The sequence below is a fragment of the Sminthopsis crassicaudata genome, chromosome 4, assembly GCF_048593235.1.
Source record: "Sminthopsis crassicaudata isolate SCR6 chromosome 4, ASM4859323v1, whole genome shotgun sequence".
Lineage (NCBI taxonomy): Eukaryota > Metazoa > Chordata > Mammalia > Dasyuromorphia > Dasyuridae > Sminthopsis > Sminthopsis crassicaudata.
In genome coordinates, this window is record NC_133620.1 from 449,668,983 (window position 1) to 449,691,499 (window position 22,517).

Here is a 22,517-nt window from a genome sequence, read left to right on the forward strand (position 1 = left end):
ATTAGTGGGTGCTCAATCTCCCTGACTCCAAGTTTGGTCCACTGTGCTTCACTGCCTCTCTGCAACTAGCTAGGCAGAGGAGAAAGTTTTTTTGGGGGGGTGCTTCTCCAAGCTGACCTTTGACTGATGGCTACTGTTCACCAGAAAAATCACCTAAACCTGAGATAAGCTTTACTATGGAGGCCATGGGAACTTTTTAATGGAAAAGTCCTCAGTCCATAAATCATCATTTGTGTTCTGCCTCAGAAATGTGGCTCTTTGAAGAAGAAGAAACCCCTTCGAGATTTTTCTTAGGAGAAAAACAACTCCAAAAAACTTCAAAAGAAGCCTGTCCAAACTCAGAAAGTAATGATTCCATGCCCTTCTTTCCCTTTCCCTTGAATACTTCCTGATAATCTAGCAAGTGAAGTATAAATCAAAGGATCATAGAGTGAAATTTTGAAGGCCCTTTGAGGTCATCCAACCCAACGCCTCTTTCTTTCATGGACTAAGGTCAAGAGAGAGGAAAGTGTTTTGCTCCAATTTACTCATTTATTAAGTGAAAGAGCTTTGAATCCAGGACCTCTGATCCCAATTTCAGTGAGGGTTTGGGGGTTGTACTTTGCTCCCTCTTTAATCAATTCTATGAATAACTAGAAGTTTCCTTCTCCAAGTAAATTTTAAGACCTCTTATGTCTTCCAGATAAAGGATTTTTATTAATTTTCCCAAAGTGCAAGCAGCAAACAGCTCAACTTTCAACTCACATAAAAACTCTCTCTGTCTTGTCTTTCACACTCCAGTAGTGACTCATTCTATGCTTTGAAATCCTTTGACAAAATCTGTGAAATCTGTGAACCTCCTAACACACATCCTTGCCTACATTTGCAATACCTTAGCCCAACAACATTTCACAGGGTCGGGGAGGAAGGAGCAGAGAATGGCTGGATTGCTTATTTAAAAAGAAAAAAAGAGCAAAGGCCAAGAACAGATTTTAATGAAGAGGGCAGCCACAGCTGAAAACACACACACACACACACAGAGCAAGACACCAGTAATGTTCACCATAGTGCCTGGCACATAGTAGGCACTATTAAGTGCCTATAAATAAACTAATGTTTATTGACTGACAGTTGAGGAAACATTAAACTTTCAGTCCTGGCTTGGATTAGTACCCCAGCTCCTAACTGTGTAGTGTAAAGCAAGTTGATCTGTCATTCTCTGTACCTCAATTTCCTTATTAATATATTGAGATAATAGTAATAAGGTTCTTGATAAAATAAGAAAAAAGCAATATAGAAATTTCAACCAGTATAATTATTAAAAGAGGATTAATAATACTTTACAAGGACTTAGGAAGAATGTTTTAGAGTATGATATAAAGGTGAACTACTACTGTTCCTCACTAGTAGGATAATAACCCTTTGAAATTCCTTCTGACATAAAGTTCTTCAAATCCTTTGAATCTTTGGGAAAACTCAGCTTCAAAGGAAGCCAGGTGGCTGCCTCCTCTCTGGAAAATACCTCCTAAATGCCCGCAAACTCTCCAACTTTTTTATCTTCTTTCCTTAAAGGTTGTCTGATCTTAATCTGTCAAATCCCCCTCCCCCCCCCTCCCTTTTCTGAGCAGCCCTTAAGTGTCCAGAATGAAACATTTTTCAGTGCGATAAACAGAGGCAGGCCCACAAAAGGAGATAGGGGGTTGGAGATTGGCTCAGAATCCCACAAAATTAGAGTGGAGTCGGGGCCCCCACACACTGAAAGTTGTAATGGACAGGCCCACTTTTTAATGGATTTTCGATTTCACACCCAAACACCGCTAAAATCGATTTTATCTCCGTAGATTCATTTGCATGGAGGTTTCATTAAGTTGCCAATCACCCTATTGCCTAAAGTTCTCCGAGGGTGAAGGTTATCCCTTTTCTCAATTATTTAACCCAATCCAAGCTGCAAAAAGTTGCAGTTCTAACATTTCCCGACTCTTCTCGGTCCCACTCAGGCCCGAGGTGACAAGCAGACACTTCGGATCCCCCCTTCACCCTGAGTTGGAAGCTTGGAGTGGGAGAAAAAGAGGGGAGGGGAAGGAAAGGAGGAGGGGGGCGCAGGTCTTTGGGAACCGAGAACTGGGACTTTGTAGGCCAGTTGAATTGACACCCTCATCTCGCCCGCAAAGACCCAGTCCTCAACTCCCGTCCTCCCACGGAATCCAAGGGTGCGAGGGGTGGGGATCGGAGTGCGCTAGGGATACAGAGGAGTGGCAGGCCGACTCCAGGCGAGGGTCCGGGGTCTCCCTGTCCCTGCTGACCTTTAAGCACCTTCTAGCTTCGTAGATTTCCCATTAAGTGTCCACTGTCCCGTCTTGCCCCGCCCCACCCTCACTCCCACCTAAGACAATACGCCCAAGAAAGAGCAGGAGGCCCGGGTCCTGCCATGCGGGACGCTCTCCCGGGGCCCACAAAGCCCGGTCGTCAAAAGGTTAAATTAGAATGACTACCGGTTTCCTCTGAGGCCCGGACACTCGGGACTTTCAAGTCGGGGGTAGCTCGCTCCCTCCGGGCTTGATCTTCCCCTCCCTGCGTGTCAGGGACAACGAGGGTCAAGAAAAGAAGGACTTAGCCCTCACCCGGGGGGCAATTCTCCCCCTCCCCCGCCTTTGCCCCAGAGCCTGCCCTCAGGAGTTAGCCAGGTGAGCAGCCCTCCGGGTTTCCAGAAACACCACGTGAAAGGAGATGGGGGGAGGGGAGGTGGACAGGAAACTTTGCGAGAAGGCGAGGGGAGGAAGGGGGGGAAATAAGGAAGCTGCAGTTGGTGGCCGTGGGTTCCACTGGCCGAGATGCGTACGGCCCAGTTACCTGCCCTTGGTTCCGGCGCGGAACGCTTCCGTCAAGGTAGCCCCATGTCCCGTCCCGTCGGAGCCGGGCCCCTCTCGCGCGGGCCAGCCACCTCGTACGCTGACCGCCAGTCAGACTGGGCTGGGGAGCGCACACGCAGGAGGGGGAGAGGAGATGAGACAGGGCTGCGCCCCTGCTCTGCCAGTGTCCAGTCCCGCGGCTCGGACCTGTGAGTCCCCGCTGCTTTCGGATCCCCGAGGGGCGCCGCCGCCCTGCTTCGGGGAGGGCGCGTTAAGCGCCTCCTCCCCTGCGGTGGCCGGACCCAGTCCAGGATGGTGAAGAGGAAGGGAGAAGAAGATGAAGATCTGGTGGGGGCGGAGGGGAGCAGAAAAGGTCCCTCGAAAGTTTGGGGCTGGGCCGTTTGGTCTCCGCTCGGCCCCAGCGCTCTCTCCGCCCGTCGGGTCCTCTCCCAGTCCGGTGAGACGGACTCCACGTGCTAGTGACTCACCGGGCTCCCGGAGCTCCTGCTCTCGCTCCGGACCCCGCTGACAAGGCTGGCCAGCCCGCCCGCGCCTCCTCCCTGGCGGCTCTCGCCCGGGCTTCGAGAGCTCCGCCCTCCTCCTCCTCCTCCTCCTCCTCCTCCTCCTCCTCCTCTTCTTCCTCCTTCTCTTCGTCGTCCTCCTCCCCCCTCTCCTCTGGGTCACTCCGCCCCAGTCTACACCCTTTGCTTCTCCCCTCTTCCCTCCTCCTGCCCCCCGGCCCCAGCCCACCCACCCCTCTGTCGCCAGCTTCCCTCCACACCTCAGGTCCCGCTCCGCATCTCCAGTCCTGTGGGCTTGGGCTGGGGGGGGGGGGGGGCTGCGAAAGAGCCCCTTCCCCGCCAGCCCGTGACTCCCCCCCCCCCCCCCCACTACTGCTGGAGTTAGCTGTGCAGGATTCCGCCGGGACAGGAAGCGGGGGACTTTTAAAGCTTCTCCAGTCCGGTTTTGCAGTAATTTTCCCTTATTCCTCTCTCCGAACCGTCGTAGTGGCTTCGCTTTCGCGATCTACCTCCTTCGCCTCGGGCTCAGACGAAGGGACGGGCTCGGGGGCCCCCTGCTGGAGAACGGCGCTCCTCCGGCTCTCTTCTGCCCTAATCCTGGCTCTGGGGCTCTTTCCCACCTGCCGCCCCCCTCTCTTCTTTTTCCACAGCCCCGAAGCGTCCCCCCGGACTCTGGGGTGGGGGTGGGGGTTCCATGCATTAGCGCTTCCCAGGCTCAATCTTCCCTTTCTCCTATTCCCCCCACGTCCCCCTCGCCCCCGCATTGGGCTCTCCGCACCCTTAAACGTCAGGCTTCCTGGGAGACAGTTGTAGGGAATCCGTTCTTCCTAACGTTGAAATCCGGGGCTGGGGCTTAGAACGGCTCCCAGTGAGCACAGCGACTGGCCGAAGGCCGAACTCTTGGAATTGGGGAGGTAGGAGCAAGGGACGCGAGGTAGCCCACCTGGGCCTGGAGCTCTGGAGACTTAGGCTAGTCTAATTTTCATGTTTCTGATCCCTAAGATGAGAGAGGCGGACGGACAGACAGACAGAGGGAGACAGACAGAGATGGGGTGGGGTTGGAGGGACAGATGGGACACTGGACTTGTCAAATCCTCAGACCCTTACTTAGCTTTTTGAGTCTGGGCAAATCACTTAACCTTTTCTGAGTTTTGTAATATCTGTAAAATGATAGTGTTGAACTTGATGACTCTTTAGGCTCCTTTGGACTTGAATTTATAATGGGTGGGAGGGAAGAAGGAGGAAGCAAAAGAGGGAAGGAAGGAAAAGAGAAAAAGAAGGAAGGAAGGAAGAAAAAGGAAAAGAGGAAGAAAGCGAAAGGGAAGGAGGGAAAGAAAAGAAAGAAGGGAGGGAGGAAAAAAGGAAGAGAAAATAGATAAAAGAAAGAGGGGGGAAAAGAAAGAAATCTAGTACCAGAGAACAAGAAAGAAAAGAAATGAAAAGATTCACTAAGATTATTTGTGATATTGCATCTCTATAGAGATCCCCTGGAGTTCCGAGAATCCTCCCCTTTTGTTTCTCTCTTCAAATCTGACAGACTCTTGGTAACTGTGAGACCCGACTGTACTGGGGATCCGATATCCTGGGGAGATAAAAGGGCAAGGATGTAATGGACTTAGCCCAGCTCTGATCCAGAAAGAATCATGAAGAAGATTAAGATTTGGTCCCCTGGAGTAAGAAATCTCGCCGCTATCGGCCAGCCACATCAAAGGAACCCCATTGTTGGGGGGAGGGAGAGGGAAGGATGCCTAATCCCTTCAATGTAATCACAGCTACGAAAAAGAAATCTTGAGCAGCTTTGGAAAGTAGCGGGGGATGCAGCGATTCACAGGAGATAAATGAGCCCGTCACCCACCTCAATTGGGGATCTAATTAGTAACACACCAGGAGGTCAGGACTCGTGGTAAGGAAGCAGGAGCACCTGGTCTGGGTTTCCCAAAGGAGTGAGAGGGAGACAAAGTTGCAGAGGGTCACGGGATGTCAGCTGGAAGTACCTTAAGAAGCATTTCATCCAAGAGCCTCGCTTTTCAGAGAACCCTGAAGCTCAAGGGCTGAAGGTGATTGGCCCCCATCTGTCCTTGCGGTGGCAAGGAATACATCTTTTTCAAGAGGGAGCTCCGAGGCTTCCGGAAACCGCAACTGAATCGTAAATCCTGAGGGATTCTCCTCGATGCTCCCCAGCCTCTGTTAGATGTGGGCTGAGCTGCCTTCTTAATTCCCTAACACTCTAGAAAGATTCCCCACCCTCTACTATTCCCTAATTACTTTCTTGGTTTCCAACACGAGTGTGACAGATGCATCTTTTATAATAATCAGAAATCACAGATAAAATGACCCGTCTTGATTCTTTGTAGAGATAGAAGTCAATGTGTGTGGAATAAGGAAGACATCATCAGAATTGGTTGATGCACTGTTGGTGTCCATAGACAAACATGGAAGAGACTTTTGAAGTCATCAAAGCAGACTCTTTTGTTTTACAGTTGTGGTGAAATGAACTTACACAGTCACCCAAATAAGAGTCAGACCTGATATTTGAACTCGTGATCCTTGACTCCAAATAAAGAACTAACCCTAGCTTTGTATCTTTGGCTATCTTGGGGTTTTTCCTCCTCTTTTAAAAAAACTTTGTCATAAGGGATGGCTCCTTGGGTAAGAGAAGAGGAATAGATCTATTTGGAAGGACCTAAATGGCCGCCATCTCCATTTAGGTCACACAAATAACGTCCAAGGTGGGGTTCCAGCTCCAAAGTCAGAGCTGCTTCCATACTGTCAATAAACATTAAATTTAAAAGAAATAAAATCTATGGGACAAGGCAAAGGTGAGAATTTGTTTTTCTTGACTATGAATTTTTGTTATAAGCATGTTTTACTTTGAGTTGGAGAAGGGTGAGAGAAAGAAAAAAAGATTTTTGGTCATTGAAAAAAATCAAAAGTTTTTATAAGCAGAGGAACTTAAAAAGAATATAGAACAAATAACTATTCCTATTTCTCTAGCAATTTCCTCACAGCAGGTAATCCAAAATATTGTTACTCTGATTTTATACTACTATTGTCTTTTGATGTAACTGATAAAGAGTTCATTCCAGTTCCTCATCTTAGGAAGTGTTATTTGCTCCTCTGCCCATTTTTTCCTTAGCTCAGACATAGCCCCTTTCATCTCCCTCATACCTCCTACTTTTCTGTTTTAATCATATTTCCTTTCCCATTCTGGTGGATTGGTTGCTAGTCCTGCCTCTCAGATTGTTGACTCAATTGATGGATGGCATCTAGGTTCAGTCTCACTTAAGGTACAGATGTATCTTTATTCATGTGTTCTACAAGCTCTCTGTCAATATCTCTTTGTCTCTGTCTTTGAATCTCTGTCTCTCATTTCCATAAAATCTTTTTTTCTCATTTGCCTGCTGGGAACCTCAATTTTGATAAACTTACTCCTAGAAATTAGATAATTGACATTCTCCCCCTTAAGCTGACCATCTGTCCAGTAGAATGACTGCTGCCTCAACAAAGGGATGATCTACATTTGGCCAATAACTCACTTTTTATATTTTTAGGCCCTCCAGCAATCCTCTGAATGAGACATCAGAACTGTGTCGAAATGAGCTGTTTCGTCACCAAAGGACTTGTAGAGATTCAATTAAAATTGTTCCTTAAAGAAATAAACAATTTAGAGGAATATTCAGTGCTCATGGCTAGGCTGTGTCAGTAAGAAAAAAATCACAATACTCCCATGTTATTCCAATCAAATAACTATGGAGATGCTTTATGAAACTTGATGGAAAAAAAAAGAATATTAAAAAATCAAAAACAAAAAGACCTACAATCTCAAGGAATTGATGAAAAGAAATAGTGATCAAGGGAGAATAACACTTCCAGACTTCATAAAGCATTAGTAATCAAAACCATATGGTATTGATTGAAAAACAGATAAAGGGAATAGATGAGGGAGAATTAGAAATAATGGGATTCAACAATTCGATATTTGATAAAGTAGAAAATCTAAATTAGGAAAAAACTTATTTAATAACTACTGGAAAAACTAGAAAGCACTCTGACTTAGACCAATATCTTATACCAATTAATACATTCTAACTGAATATTCAACCTAATTATTGAGAAAACTTGAAAACCTAATTATTGAGAAAACTTGAAAAGTTAGAAGAAAAACAGGTCATAAATCTTTCATAGCTATAGATAGTATTTTTAACTGAATAAGAGATAGAGGTAATTACAAAAGATACAGTGGATATATAAAATTAGTATATAAAATTCAAAGGCTGCTGAAGGATATCATTAATGTGACTAGGATAAGAAGGGAAGTGATAAAATGGGAAAAAGCAACTCATAAAATTTCTCTGGTATTGATTTGGTATTCATAATATATAAATAAAGTATGTGTATAGAGATCAATATAGTCCCCCATTTTACATCTGATTCATTCATGTAGCATGCATTTAAGGACCTACTATGTGCCAGAAGATGGAGATACAAAGATGAAAAAAAAGAACATTAAAAAAACCCAGTATTTGCTCTCAAGTAATTTACATTCCTTTGAAGAGAAATAAGGTGTACACAGAAAAATCAATATAATTGGGATTTTTGTTTGAACCTGTGATTTCATCAGTGCAAAGGACTCCCTCCACCAATCAACAACTGTACTGCAGCTTAAGGTCAGAGAGTAACAACCCCTGAGTCATCATGGCTAGAAACATTTCTCTCCATCCCTCCCCCATAGACCTTCACATGGTCCTTTGGATTAAAACCAGGCAGAAAGTACCATGGGATGCTGTGACTTGCTTGGAATCCCTCATCTCAGAGGTGGGGTTTAAACCTAGGTCTTTATGGTGGGCATTAATTAAAAAAACACAGATGACAAATACAAAACAACGGGGGGAGTCAGGAAAGACTTCTTGAAAGATGTGACTCGAACTAAAGTTTGAAGGAAGTTGGGGGTTTTGAGAGGTGGAGATGAGAGGTCATTCAAGATATAGGAAGGAGAGAGCCTGTGCAAATGCATAGAGGGAGATGGAACATTGTTTATTGTGTATTGTAGACACCAAGCTAGCCAACTTCACCAGAATTTAAAGTACAGGAAAGGAAGTAATGTACAGCAAGACTGAAGGGGCAGTTCTAGAGCAGCCTCCGCAGAGCTATTCCTCTCCTCCCCCACTACAACCTGCATTTATACAGTCACTTTTTAATTTAATTTTATTCATATATTTTAATTTGTATATATGCTTTAAATATATAATATAAAATATATTTATAATAAATAATATTTAATATTTATAATATAAAATATATTTATAATAAATATAGAAATAATATATTTGTGACATTTTTATATATCTATTTATCTATCTAGATACTTTGGTTTTAGAGAAGATATTGCTATTGTTCTCAGGATTCTAGAGGTAAGCCATAGGAATTACATTCCTAGTTCAGTTGCTGAGGAGCTCCTACCAGTGTGCTTTCACATTAATTAATTTCCCAGACAAACTTCATTAGCTTTTAAAAAGGGCATTTATTGAGAAGGCTAAGTAAGAATAGTTGATACAAAACATTTCCTTCAAAGTCAAGGGCAGAGTCTTTCATAAATACACACAGAACTGTGGGTATAGTGAGCACTAGCAAAGCATAATGGCAGTGAGGCAGTCGTGGAGAGAGAACATGTGTCGCAAATGGCCACCTCCCAACTTTAGTCCTTTATTTCCTTGTGGCGTTTTCATGAAATTCACTTTGAGGCATGGAGTCAGTGATTTGAAGAGCTATTCTAATCCTGAACTGGGCTGATTCCTAGCAGATTTGGCATCTCTGTTGGCTAATCCAGTGCTGCTGGGTTAGATTGCTCCATTGCTATTGGTCTTCTCCTCAACTTCTGCTCAGGTGAAGACCTGACAATATTCCAAGGTCACTGCCTGAAAGCATCTCAAGATTGCTGCTCAGTCACCCATCAGGGAAACCAATAAAAAAGGAAGAGAATCAGACATTCACTCATATTCACAACAGACAGGTGAGAGACCAGGAAGCCTTTTGCCCTACTAGACTCTAAGGAGGTGCCTCAAAGTATTTTTGCCTCCTTAAAGCTGCACAGGAGAGGAGAATGAAGAAAAGGTGTGTTGCTCTTTTTGTATACCCACTGGGTTCCAGCTCAGAGACCCGAGCTACCAGTTCTTCCAGCTCTGCAGCCAATTTATGTCATCATAGAGTAACAAAACCCCTAAGTCATCATGGCTGGGAACCAACTTCCCCCAAGTTTCCACGTTGCTTGAATTAAAACCTGGTAGAAATTCCCTGATTAGATTCCAAGGACTGGCCATTCTACTCTAGTTTTAGGAGGCCCAAAGCCAGGTCATGAAGACCTTGAAGTACCAAATAAGAGTTTGTATTTGGTCCTAAAGGCAAAAAGAAGCTATGACTTTCTGGAACAGAGCAGTAATATAGTATCACTCTGACAAACCATGGGGACGATGTGTCAGAGAGAAAAGAAGTGGAGACACAAGATTTTCATGAGAATCCAGTGAAATAATATGTTAAAAGTGATTTGTTAAACCTTGTAGTGCTACACAAAAGTCCATAAAAAAATTTCTTGCATAGAAACACTCCAAGGCCAGCAAAGTTATTTACCCAATCATTGCCCTTTGGCATTTTAAATCCTTCTGGCTCTGATCTGTCTTTCCAGTCCCATCTCAGGCCCTGCATTCCACCCAGACTGGCCCACTGGCCATTTCCAATCTATAATATTCCAGATCCCACTTCTCCCTTACTTAGCACAGGTTTGGGATATTCTCTCTCTTTCTAATCCTTAGCTCCTTTTAAGGCTCAACTCAAGTATCACCCCCTAGCAATATGAGACTTTTCTCGATTCCCCCCTCCCCATTTCCTAGTATTTTCCATTGCTGAATATTTATTTTTACACATACTGTATCTTCTGGGTAGAATGCAAGGTCCTTGAGGTAAGAAATATTTTTAGCTTTGTCTTTATATATTGAGTGCTTAGCACAGTGTTCAATGCATAGTAGATATTTTATAAATACTTCTTGGATTGAATTCAGCTGTCATCATATTTGATTCCAACTATGGGATCCATATTTACAGATATCTCTCTATGTACTCATACATATATATCATATGATATATATGATATATATAATAATATGTAAATATACAATATATAAAAAGCAGGATATATGTATGTGTGTATATATGTATACTCACACATACATATGTACACAGAAGTCTTTCCCTTGTATATTTGATTAATTCATTGAACATTTATTAATGTTTTACAGTATGCCAGAGGAGGTAGAGCTACAAAGAGGAGAGAGAAGGGAACATTTCCTTCTCAGAAAGAATTTACATTCTACTCAAAGGAAAGAGCATGTACACAGATCAGCAAATGTGAAGTAAATACAAAATAAACAGCAGCTGGGAAGGTCAGGATAATCTAACTGTAGGAAGTAGCTTTTGACGTGAGTTTGTGTGTGTGTGTGTGTGTGTGTGTGTGTGTGTGTGTGTGCTTTAATTTAGTTTTTTTTTAATGAGTTTTGAAGTTTTTTGGTTTTTTGTTGTTGTTGTTGTTGTTGTTTTTTTTTTTTTTTTGGAGTTTTGAAGGAAACTGGGGATTCTAGCAGGTGGAGGTAAAAAAAGAGTTAATTTCAGAGGCAACCCAAAATCCCATGTAAGGAATAAGCAATCTAGGGACAACTAGGTGGTATAGTGGATAGAGCACCAGCCCTGGACTCAGGAGGATCTGAGTTCAAATTAGACCTCTGTGCTAAAATCTAGCTTGATTATACCACAAAGTGTGTGAAAGCTGGGGGAGAAGACTTCAGCAAGATTGTGGTGGCCTTGAAATGTCAAATACAGAAGCTTTTATTTTATCCTAGAATCAAAAGGTATCCCCATAGTTTTTGGAGGAGGGGATTGATATGGTCAGATTGGTGTTTCAGGAATATCAATGCAGCACCTATTGGAAAGGAAAGATACTAGAAGCATTATCCACTCTCAGCATATTGGTGAAGATGGTGGGATTAGTTAATGTGAGAGGGGCTGTGGGAAGATAGGCATGTGAGTGGTAGATCAATAAAGCCATTCTGGAAAGCAATTTGGAATCACACAAAAATGTGGCTAAAATGTCCACACTCTTTGCCCCAAAGATTTCTCTACAAGACTTATATCCCAAGAAGGTCATGGATAAGAATAAATACCCAAATATTTATAACAGCACTTTTTGAAGTAGCAAAAAATTAGAAATATAGTAGATGTCCATTTATTGGAAAATGGCTTAACAAATTATGGTATATGAATGTAGAGGAATATTAATGTGCAATAAGAAATGATGTACCTGATAATATAAAAATCTGGCAGCATGGAAAGATTTACAAAATTTAATATTGAGTGAAGTAAGCTGAGCCAAGAAAACAATATCCATAATGATGACAACAATGTAAATGGAAAGTATGACCACAAACAATCCAAAGTGATTGTAAATTTCAAAGAACAAGCATAGCCCTAGAAGAAAAACGTGAACTCAACTCCTCAACTCCTGCTCCCTTCACCTGGCCACCCATATGTGGGAGATCCACAGGTATTATGCACTGCATATATTTTCAGGGTTCAGGTTTTTTGGGGGGAATATCTGAATTTTTGGTGTTTTTTTTCTTTTTCTTTTCTTTTCTTTTCTTTTCTTTTTTTTTTTTTTTTTTTTAGGCAGTTGGAGTAAAGTGACTTGCCCAGGATCACACAGCTAGGAAGCCAGATTTGAACTCAGGTTCTCCTGACTTCAGCGCTAGTGCTGTATCCACTGTGCCATCTAGCTGCCCCAATTCTTTTTCTTTAAAAATATTATTTGTCATGGGAAATGGGAATGAAAAAGTACTGGGAAAAAGTCTAGGGATATTTTTTAAAAACTGAAGGAAGGCTACTTTTCAGGCAAGAAGTGTTAAGGACATGAACTGCTTAATGGTCATTTAAGTGAACAGAAGAGGAGTGATGTGAGAGATGTCATGGAGGCAGAAATGTCAAGATTTGAGAACTGATTGGTTGTGAGAGATGAAGAAGAGTTAAGAGAGTATAGAATGACTCCAAGACAGTGGGCTGGGTCACCAGATGAATTGATCTTACTAGAGCCAAGAAAATTGGAAAGATGGTGTTTGTGAAATATTGAGAGTTTGAGATGCCCAAGGGACAAAGGCATGGAGAAGATATCCAACAGTTAGTGATGTGGAATGGAAGCTCAGAAGAGACATTTGAGCTGGATATGTAGCTCTGGGAGTCATATGCATTATGATAATAGTTAAACCAATGGGAGCTGAAAAAGTCACCCTGAAAAAGGAGAAGCACACCCAGAGTAGAGCCTCAAGGGACAGTCAGGCATAATGGGTGGATAATGATCTAAAGTGAAACCGAGAAGGAGCTTCCAGAGAGGCAGGCAGAGAATCAGGAAAGACCAGTTTTCACAAAATCTTGGGAAGGAAGAAAGCATATTTATTTAAGTGTTGTCTTCCCCATTAAAATGTAAGCTTTTCAAGGGCAGGGACTGATTTTGCCTTTCTTTATATCCCCAGCAGAGGGCCTGGCACTTAGTAAGCACTTAATACTTACAAGCTGATTGATTGTTTGATCAATAATACCCACTTCTCTTAAACTTATAGTTTATATTTATCTTATCTCTTAGTTCCACCCCATGCCCCTTATCACCTAGCTCCTTCTCATTCCTGGCCTATAACACATCATTCAATGACTCTGAAATTGTGGTGATTAAATATGACTGACACTGTAGATTAGTCTGCTTTTTTGCACTTAAAAAAAAAAAATCTCTTTTAAAGGATGACTCTGGGATAGGAGGAAGGAAAGGGATATATTCCAAAGTGGAGCCAATGTGAAAGCAAAAGATACTAATAAAGTAAGATTTAAAAATTAAAATAAAAAATCAAATGTACTTAATGAAATAAATTTCTTTTTTTGTTGTTGTTTTCAATGTTAATGTTATTTTTATGTTAATTTCATTATTCATTTTTTATTAAAGCTTTTTATTTTCAAAGCATATGCATGGAGAATTTTTCAACATTAACCCTTGCAAAACCTTGTGTTCTAAATTTCTCTTCCCCCCCATCCCCTCCCCTAGTTGTCAAGTAATCTAGTATATGTTAAACATGTGCAATTCTTCTATACATGTTTCCACAATTATCATGCTGCGCAAGAAAAATCAGATTAAAAAGGGAAAAAATGAGAATGAAAACAAAATGCAAATAACAACAAAAAGAGTGAAAATACTATGTTGTGATCCACTCTTAATTCCCAGTCCTTTCTCTAGGTGCAGATGGCTCTCTTCATCACAAAATCATTGGGATTGGCCTCAATCTTCTCATTCTTGAAGAGATCCACATCCATCAGAATTGATCTTCGTATAATCTTGTTGCCAGGTACAATGATCTCCTGGTTCTGCTCATTTCACTTAGTGTCAGTTTGTATAAGTCTCTTTAGGTCTCTCTCAAATCATTCTGCTGATAACTGGGAAAACATTTTTATAGTCAAAGGTTCTGATAAAGGCCTCATTTCCATAGAGAATTGACTCTAATTTATAAGAAATCAAGCTATTCTCCAACTGATAAATGGTCAAAGGATATGAACAATTTTCAGATAATGAAATTGAAACTATTTCTACTCATATGAAAGAGTGTTCCAAATCACTACTGATCAGAGAAATGCAAATTAAGACAACTCTAAGATACCACTACACACCTGTCAGATTGGCTAAGATGACAGGAAAAAATAACGATGAATGTTGGAGGGAATGTGGGAAAACTGGGACACTGATACATTGTTGGTGGAGTTGTGAATGGATCCAGCCATTCTGGAGAGCAATTTGGAATTATGCCCAAAAAGTTATCAAACTGTGCATACCCTTTGATCCAGCAGTGTTTCTAGTGGGCTTATATCCCAAAGAGATCTTAAAGGAGAGAAAGGGACCCACATGTGCAAAAATGTTTGTGGCAGCCCTTTGTGTAGTGGCTAGAAACTGGAAATTGAATGGATGCTCATCAATTGGAGAATGGCTGAATAAGTTGTGCTATATGAATGTTATGGAATATTATTGTTCTGTAAGAAATGACCAGCAGGATGATTTCAGAAAGGCCTGGAGAGACTTACATGAACTGATGCTGAGTGAAGTGAGCAGAACCAGGAGATCATTATACACTTCAACAACAATACTGTATGAGGATGTATTCTGATGGAAGTGGATATCTTCAACAATGAGAAGATCCAATTCAGTTCCAATTGATCAATGATGAGCAGAATCAGCTACACCCAGAGAAGGAACACTGGGAAATGAATATGGACTACTTACATTTTTGTTTTTCCTCCCAGGTTATTTTTACTTTCTGAATCTGATTTTTCTTGTACAACAAGAGAACTGTATGGATCTGTACACATATATTGTATCTAAGATATACTTTAACATGTTTAACATGTATGAGACTGCCTGCCATCTAGGGGAGGGGGTAGAGGGAGGGAAGGGAAAAGTTGGAACAGAAGTGACTGCAAGGGACAATGTTGTTAAAAAAAATTACCCATGCATATGTTCTGTCAATAAAAAGCTATAATAAAAAAAAGAAATTAAAAAATCATTCTGTTGATGATTTCTTATAGAACAATAATATTCTATAATATTCATATACCATAACTTATTCGGCCATTCTTCAAATGAGGGACATCTATTCAGTTGGAATAAATTTCTTATAAATACTAAAGCCCTTATTTTTCTCTTGCATTGAGCTTATAGTCATGATCATGCCTGAATATGGCCCTGGATAAAGAGAGTAATCTTGGTCACAAAACACACACACACACACATACACACACAGAGAATACAACACACACAATATACTCTCCCTCCTTGTCTGTCTGACTCTGTCTCTCCATGTTTTTTTCTTTCCCCCTTCCCCTCTTTTTTCCTTTCCCCTCATTCCCCTTTCTCCTTTCCCCTAAAGGCTTGAACAATATAGTAATATCCAGCTCTTCCAAATACTCTATTTACTATTTGTTTTTTATTGAGTAGGAGGTGTGTGAATTTTTAACACAGAGAATGGACAGAATAGGCGATAGACAAAAAGATAAAGAGTACTTTAACTCAATAATTCAGCTGTTAAATTTGGTTGACATTTTATCTGGTCAAAGGATTTATTCCCAGTTTTAAAGATCTTTTGAATAAGTATCTTCCCTTGGTTTTCTCCATTATAAAATGAGGAAGATATATACAAATATAACAGAATATCATGGCACTATAGGAAACAACAAATATAAGGAAATCAAAGAATCTTGGGAACACTTGCATGAAATGGTGACTAGAAGTAAGCAGAGCCTAGAGTTATAGATTGTTATATTCGCATTGATCACAATAATATAAAGAAAAATAATACTAAATGCTATCAAGACAATGAACAATCTTGATTCCAAAGGACTCATGACAAGATATATCCCTCTTCTCTCAGTAGAGAGATGGTAGTGAATTAAATGAGACATATGTTGGCAAACATTAATAATGTATTGGGTATTTTTTACAGACTTGTAGGATTTCCCTGAGCCTCCAAAGTTCAGAAGAGGATTCTATTGCAGGGTGATGTCAGTGATTTTTTTTTCTTTAACATCAATAAAACATTAAAAAAAACTAAACAAAATAATAATTTTGGACTAGATAATCTCTGAGAACCTGCCCAGATCTATTATTCTATGTCCATGGGGGACATGGCAAATTAGCCTATGCCTCCCCCCAGGTTAGATTAGTTTCTTGGGATTTTCTGAGCAGCCTGCGGTAAAAATATATGCATCATTTCCCTCCGCCTTGATCTGCTCTTCCTTAAGCCAAGTTCCTCAAAATAACAAAGCCTGAAATGTGCAGTCCACACTACAGAGTTTCCCCCCATCATTATCTTTCACTCAAGTAGGCAGACCCAGAGAAAGCCAACAAGGCTTTCTGCCTGGCCAAGTAAATTCAGCTTTTGCTTTTGCAGACTTCAGATTTCCAACACCAGTCCGATGGAGCCAGGAAGTCACCCATCGAGTCTTCTAACAACAGACAACAAGAGGGGCTTATGCTTCAGAGGGGGGCAAATGTTGCTGGAGCTGTTTGGACAACCCTCCTTTTATTTCTTTAAGACTTGGGAGACTGGAACATGACACCCCTCCAGCACGTTCAGCAGAGATAATCCTTGACCCCTGACCCTGTGGTCAATACCCAGGTGTATATATAACCCTAGGTTAGGACACCTAGGTAGGCCCTTTTCAAATCCTCATGTGTGTATATGGACATGTATTTGCATATGCATGTGCACATATATATGTTGTGTGTTGTGTGTATGTATATATGTATTATATAGTATGTATTTGTGTGTGTATTTGTATGTGTAGTTATATGTATTACAGGTCATTCACCCTATGGACAACATAAACATCCAATAAGATTCCTCTTTCCCTTAGGCAAATTCTACTTTTCTCCTCCTCTCTTCCCAGACCAACAGGCATTTAGCTTTAGAGTACTTACCCCGAAAGTTTGGACTTCCACAGAAGGGAAATGCATGTGGAAAGAATAGATGATTAACCCCCTCTAACATTCTAATAAATCCTTTTGTCATCCCAGGGACCAAAACACACTTTCAATCTTATAACATTACTTTGAGGATTTATCTCCACTTCAGGAGGTAAATATTTGCTATTTGCTAAACTGGCAACTCCCTGCCCATTGGACATATGCCGTAGGATTGAAATAGCAAAGGGAAAAGGGGGGGGGGGGGAGTCCAGATCTTTGGGTCTGTCATATTATGATTATAGTTCTTAAATTCGCCTTTCAGCTCCTACAATTACATATGTCGTCCTCTTCTCTCTCTAAGAGGTTGGTACTGTCCAATAACAATAACTTCCCCTCTCTCTCTAACCACACCATAATTATTCTAGTTCAGCATCTCATCACCTCTTACCTAGATTAGTACACTGGGCTCCTAATTAATTTCCCACTCGACAATCTCCCTCTGTTCAGAACACCACAAAGCTGCCAAATTGATATTCCTCAAGCTCATGTCCAAACCTGTATGGCACTCCCACTCAAGAAGCTTCCATGACTTTCTATTGTTTCTAGGATAAAATACAAACTCCTGTGTTTAGTATTTGAAGTTACTTACTGCTTTCTATCTCCACTTTATTTTTCCAGAGAGGTTTCACATTATTTTTTTCTCACACAATCCATTCTCAACTAAGCTGTCCTATTTGCTGTTTTTTATACATCATATTTCCTGTCTTTTTGACTTTGCACACTCTCCCCGTTTTCTTGTAATTCTTCTTCCTCATTTCTACTTCCTAGGACTCCTGGATCCTTCAAGGCTTAGCTCAAATGATAGATCCTTCAAGGAACCTTCCCTGATTCTCCCAGTTATTGGTGCCTCCCAATACTTTGTGTTTAGTTGTTATTGTTGCTAGTCCTTCAAGAAGACCATGACATCAGGGAGGTGATGACGTGACAAGCAAGTGAATTGGATTGAACTGAGGGAAGGCTGGTCAAGGTCACCAGCCTCATATTCTCTTCCAGAGTCATCTGTATCCAGTGGCAAGATATAGATCAGGATAACTGGAGATGATTCTGGATGCAGTGGGAGCATGTTTATTTGTATATATTCCATATCTATTTATCAATGAGGGTTTTTTTTTTTTTTAGTGTAATATAAGCTACTTGAATTTAAACAGGGTCTGCATCACTGGATCTCCCAGAACCCCAGCCTAATGCTTGGCAAATGTCTGATATTGTTGATCTGACTGAGAGACATCACTGAGCTCTCAAATTTGAGGTTACTAAGGAGACAATTATGAGACTGATGCTGTCCAAGATATCTCTCTTTGAATGCTAGAAGCTGGATTCTGGGCTCCTTATTCCCAGAAATTCCTCTTCCTTCATCCAGGAAGCTAGAGTAAAAGAACTCTGAGCATTTCTCCAGAAAGCTGGGGTTCAGTTGCTCCCACCAGTAGGATCACATTGTTCTCTTCTCATATTGGAAAGTATACCTGCTGAGGCTGCACTGGGACTGGGTGTAGGCATCCAAAATCCAGGAATTCAAGGTCCAGACATACTTGGGCCACTCCCTTGGGTGGTTATTAGAAGCTCTGGGGGAGCTTTTCCTAAACAACCTCCCCACCACCACCAAGAGCCAGACATAGCTCTTTGCTAGCACATTTAGGTCTGCTGATCTTGGATCTTTCTGACTCTGTCTCTGTCTCTATTTCTCTAACTCTGAGTCTGTGTCTGTCTTTCTCTATCTCTGTCTCTGTCTCTCTCTGTCTATTTCTCTCTGTCCCTCCGTCTCTGCCTCTTTTTGTCTGTCTGTCTGTCTGTCTGTCTGTCTCTGTCTCTATCTCTGGGTCTATTTTTGTCTCTCTGAGTCTGTCTTTTTCTGTCTCTCTCTGTCTTTGTCTCTATCTCTGTCTTTCCTTTCTGTCTGTCACTTTCTGTCTCTTAATCTGTATCTCTCTCTTTTTCTTTCCAGTTTTTCCTCAATCTCTCCCCACCCCCAGGAATTCTCTATCACCTCCAGAATCAAATATAAAATTCTCTTGCCATTCAAAGCCCCTGGTAACATAACCCTCCTATCTTTCCAGTCTCCTTATAATTCATTTCCCACCACATAGGCTTTCCTGCTATTCCTTTTGTCTCCTGATTTTTTCTCTGAATGGACCCCAAGTCTGGAATTATTACCCTTCTCCTCTCTTGGCTTCTTTGGTTTCCTTCAAGTCCCAGGTTGAATACCACCTTCTTCATAAGGCCTTCCCTGGTCTCCCCATAAAACTAGTGATTCCCCAAATTTTCTTTTCTTTTTTTTCTTTTTCTTTTTATTTTTTTGATTCCCCTAATTTTCTCTGTGGATCTTCTTTATATAGGGTTGTTGCATGTTGTCTTCCCCATTAGATTGGGAGCTTCTTGAGGACAGAGATTGCCTTGTCTTTTGCCTTTCTTTCTATGCCCAGAGCCTAACACAGAGTCTAGCGCAGAGTAGTTATTTAATAAATGCTTTTTGACCTTTCTGACTCCAGATTTTCTGCCCATTTTCCTTAGTTTTGTTTTGTTTTACTTGGAGAAGAAATTCCCACTCTATAGGCCCCTCCAAAGTGTTTTTCTTTTGGAATGAAGGGGGAGAGAGTTAGTGTGAAAAGGGGTCAAGGAGTGGTTGTAAAGCTTGGGGGACTCCATATTACACTCCTAAAATAAGCAAACACCCCTCCTATGGACTGAATAAACATTGTTCTTGTATTATAACTTGTCAAATCTAGGTGGAAAGAATAAAAGACAAATTTGCTTACAGACATTGCTGAATTCCCTGAAGCTTTCATCACACATTTTTTCTCAGTCAACAGAACAGATACTATAATAACAAGGAAATTTGTCCCAAGATCACTTCTAACTAAACTTCTAGAAAATGATGAGAGCAAGATGATATGTTAGGTAAGAATATTTATTATATGTATAATATATCATAATAATATACAATATCAGTATACTAAAATATGATACATTTGCTTATAATTATATTACATAATATCATAATATATTTATGTTACATATTATGTTTACACATATCATATATTTTGTTATATTTACAAATATTATTTTATACCTTATATTCACAATTATTTATAACATACATTATTTTATATTCACATATATTACTTTCTACTACATATTATTTTCTATCTTATACAAAGTATATCATTCTATAGTCACTTATATAATATCATATTGTATTTCTCATTATAATCTAGCTCTTTAAGGCTTGCAAAACACTTTCCTAATAACAATCCTGTAAATCAGGTAGTAGTTAAAATTGTCCCCATTTAATAGATAAGAAAACAGGCTTAGAGAAGGACAATACACTACAAATACAAATATATTTGCGTGAAAGATGTCAGAAATTTGCTTTACTTTGAAAAGAAACTTGAAAAAAGAAAAAGTTGGGAGTCTCAACTTCAGTCCTCCCACAGGGCTGATGCCCCTTATATTAAAAAGCCTCTTGGGGTCATTTCCAAACCTGGTAAGAAGGAGAACTCACTTTTTAATCCCCTGGGGGGAGGGGGGAAGAGGGAACCATTAAGAATCTGGTTTTCCTCTTGAAAAAAATCGCCTGAGCACTGGGAGCGGACTTTTTCCCAAGGATACTTCTGGAAGGATCCCTTTGTGGAAGGGAAGCCTGCACCAAACACGTTGAGACTCAAGATCGCATGCACCTGAAACAGAGGCAATCCTGGAACTACTGCGTTTGGGGTCAGGAAAATCTCTTCTCCACCTTTCTCGAAAGTGATGGATTATGGGTGGGGAGCACTTCGTATAATTCCGTCTTTGTTGATCTGTTGTTTAGGAAATGGAACTTGCAGTCAAATAGAGCAAACCGAATGCTTCCACATCCTCGCGGCCAAGCCTGGCCCCGAAGAAGCCTCCCCCTTTCTCTGCAGATGTGAGGGGAGTCCTAGATGTAGGGAATGGGGGGATCCGGGACTTGGGATACTGTAGCTTCAGACTTTGTTACTGTTGCATAGTTTCCTTGCACTTTATTCATTGGCTCTCGGGGAGGCGTTGGGAGGAGAGATAGGCTGAGACCTGTAAGCAACGCATAAACAAAAAGAAATTAGTTTTTAAAAAGAAACTGAGTAGAAGAGGAAGAAATAAGAAAAAGAAACGGAACGCCCCTGGGAAATGGCAGCCGCGCGCCCCGAAGCAGAACCGCTCCTGAAGGAGGGGAGTTCGTTCCCCAGCCCTGAATGCCCGCGCCCCCTCATGGGGGCTCTCACCGGGCTCTGGGGGCCGCACCGCAGCTGGGCACAGCTGGACAGCTGCTAGAGGCGCCCCAGGGGATGAGGGATCCCTTGAAGCTCCCCTGGGACCTCGCGGGAGCTGGTCCCTGAGCTGTCTCCGAGGGATTCTGCCCCGGCAGGGTCAGCTTCAGACGCTCATTGCCTGGAGCAGGGAAGGAGGAACGCGACCCGTGTCCCCCGCTTCCCCCGGTTAGCCTAGTTAAAGGGTGCGTCTCTCCTAAAATCTGCCTGAGATTCAACCCTTCTAAAGTGCTCCTCGCACCGCGGGCCCGGCCCAGCCCGGCCGACAAGGCCTTGCCCCGGATCGCTGCAAGACCTGCCTGCGTTACGAACGTACTACCGGACATTGGGGAAGGGGGGTGGGGAACCCCAGAAGAACAAATGTCTAAAATAATCAAAAATGCGCCCTGGCTAGGAGGGCCGGGAGCCGGAGAGGGCCGGGCCACGGCCCCCCACGCCGCAGGCACGGACGGGGTTCGAACCCGCGATCTTCGGTTTACGAGACCGACGCCTTACCACTTGGCCACCGCGCCTGACAGGCTTGCAGCAGGCGAAAGCAGTCAGTGGAAGGCAGGCGGGGCAGCCGCGGCTGGCCCAGGCCTCTCGGGCTGCTGGCCCAGCTTCTGCCCCGGCCCCGTGCCCAGTCCGAGCTCCCCCGGGGCTCACGCTCCGCAGCAGCCCCCGGAGCTCGGCCAAAGCCCGGCCGCGCGCCGAGGCTGCCCGCCGTGACCTCCGGGAGCGCTGTCCCGGAGTTCCGGAGGGGCCGCGGGCCCACTCCGGCTCTGCCGAAGAGGTCCCCGCGTGCGCTCCCCCCAGCCCGATCCCTGGCGTGCCTCCCTCCTCCCTCCCCACGCAGGAGCCTCAGCTCCCCCACATCCCCCTCAATATCCCGGGGCCATCAGCCGTTCCATTCTTTCCCCCGACAACCCCCGCAATTTCAAAACACGAAAGACACCCACCTCCATCTCCGGTGGGCTTGTGCGGGTGTCCTCCCCACGAGGAGAAGAGCCACCAGGAGGCAGTAGATGCATGCGTGCATGCATGGGTGCATACGTGCATGTGTACATATGTGCCTGCGTTCACGCGTGCATAGTGTCAGTCCCCGGTCCCGGCCCCCTCCCTGCAGAGCCGCACGCGGGGCTTCTCAGTGTCCCGGGATACAGCCGGGACAAAGCCAGGAGCGAGCTCGAGGCCGAGGGTCTCCTCTGCTCCTCTCCAGCTGGGGCAGTCCAACTAGGAGAGGACGGTGGAGACGCGTGGCTGAGAGAAGCAAGGGAGAACTCCCCGAAACCCAAGTATAGCTTAGAACCGGGGACCCTTG

General features: G+C 42.8%; 1 long non-coding RNA gene and 1 other non-coding gene across 2 annotated transcripts; one reads left to right on the plus strand and one right to left on the minus strand.

Moving 5' to 3' along the window:
• The first annotated feature begins 3,744 nt into the window (after positions 1-3,744).
• Positions 3,745-6,167, plus strand: LOC141540053 (uncharacterized). Its single transcript, XR_012481457.1, has 2 exons — positions 3,745-4,283; positions 4,887-6,167. It is a non-coding gene; the product is annotated as an uncharacterized LOC141540053 (long non-coding RNA).
• Positions 6,168-21,657: 15,490 nt separating this feature from the next.
• Positions 21,658-21,729, minus strand: TRNAT-CGU (transfer RNA threonine (anticodon CGU)). Its single transcript has one exon. It is a non-coding gene; the product is annotated as a tRNA-Thr (tRNA).
• Positions 21,730-22,517: the final 788 nt, after the last annotated feature.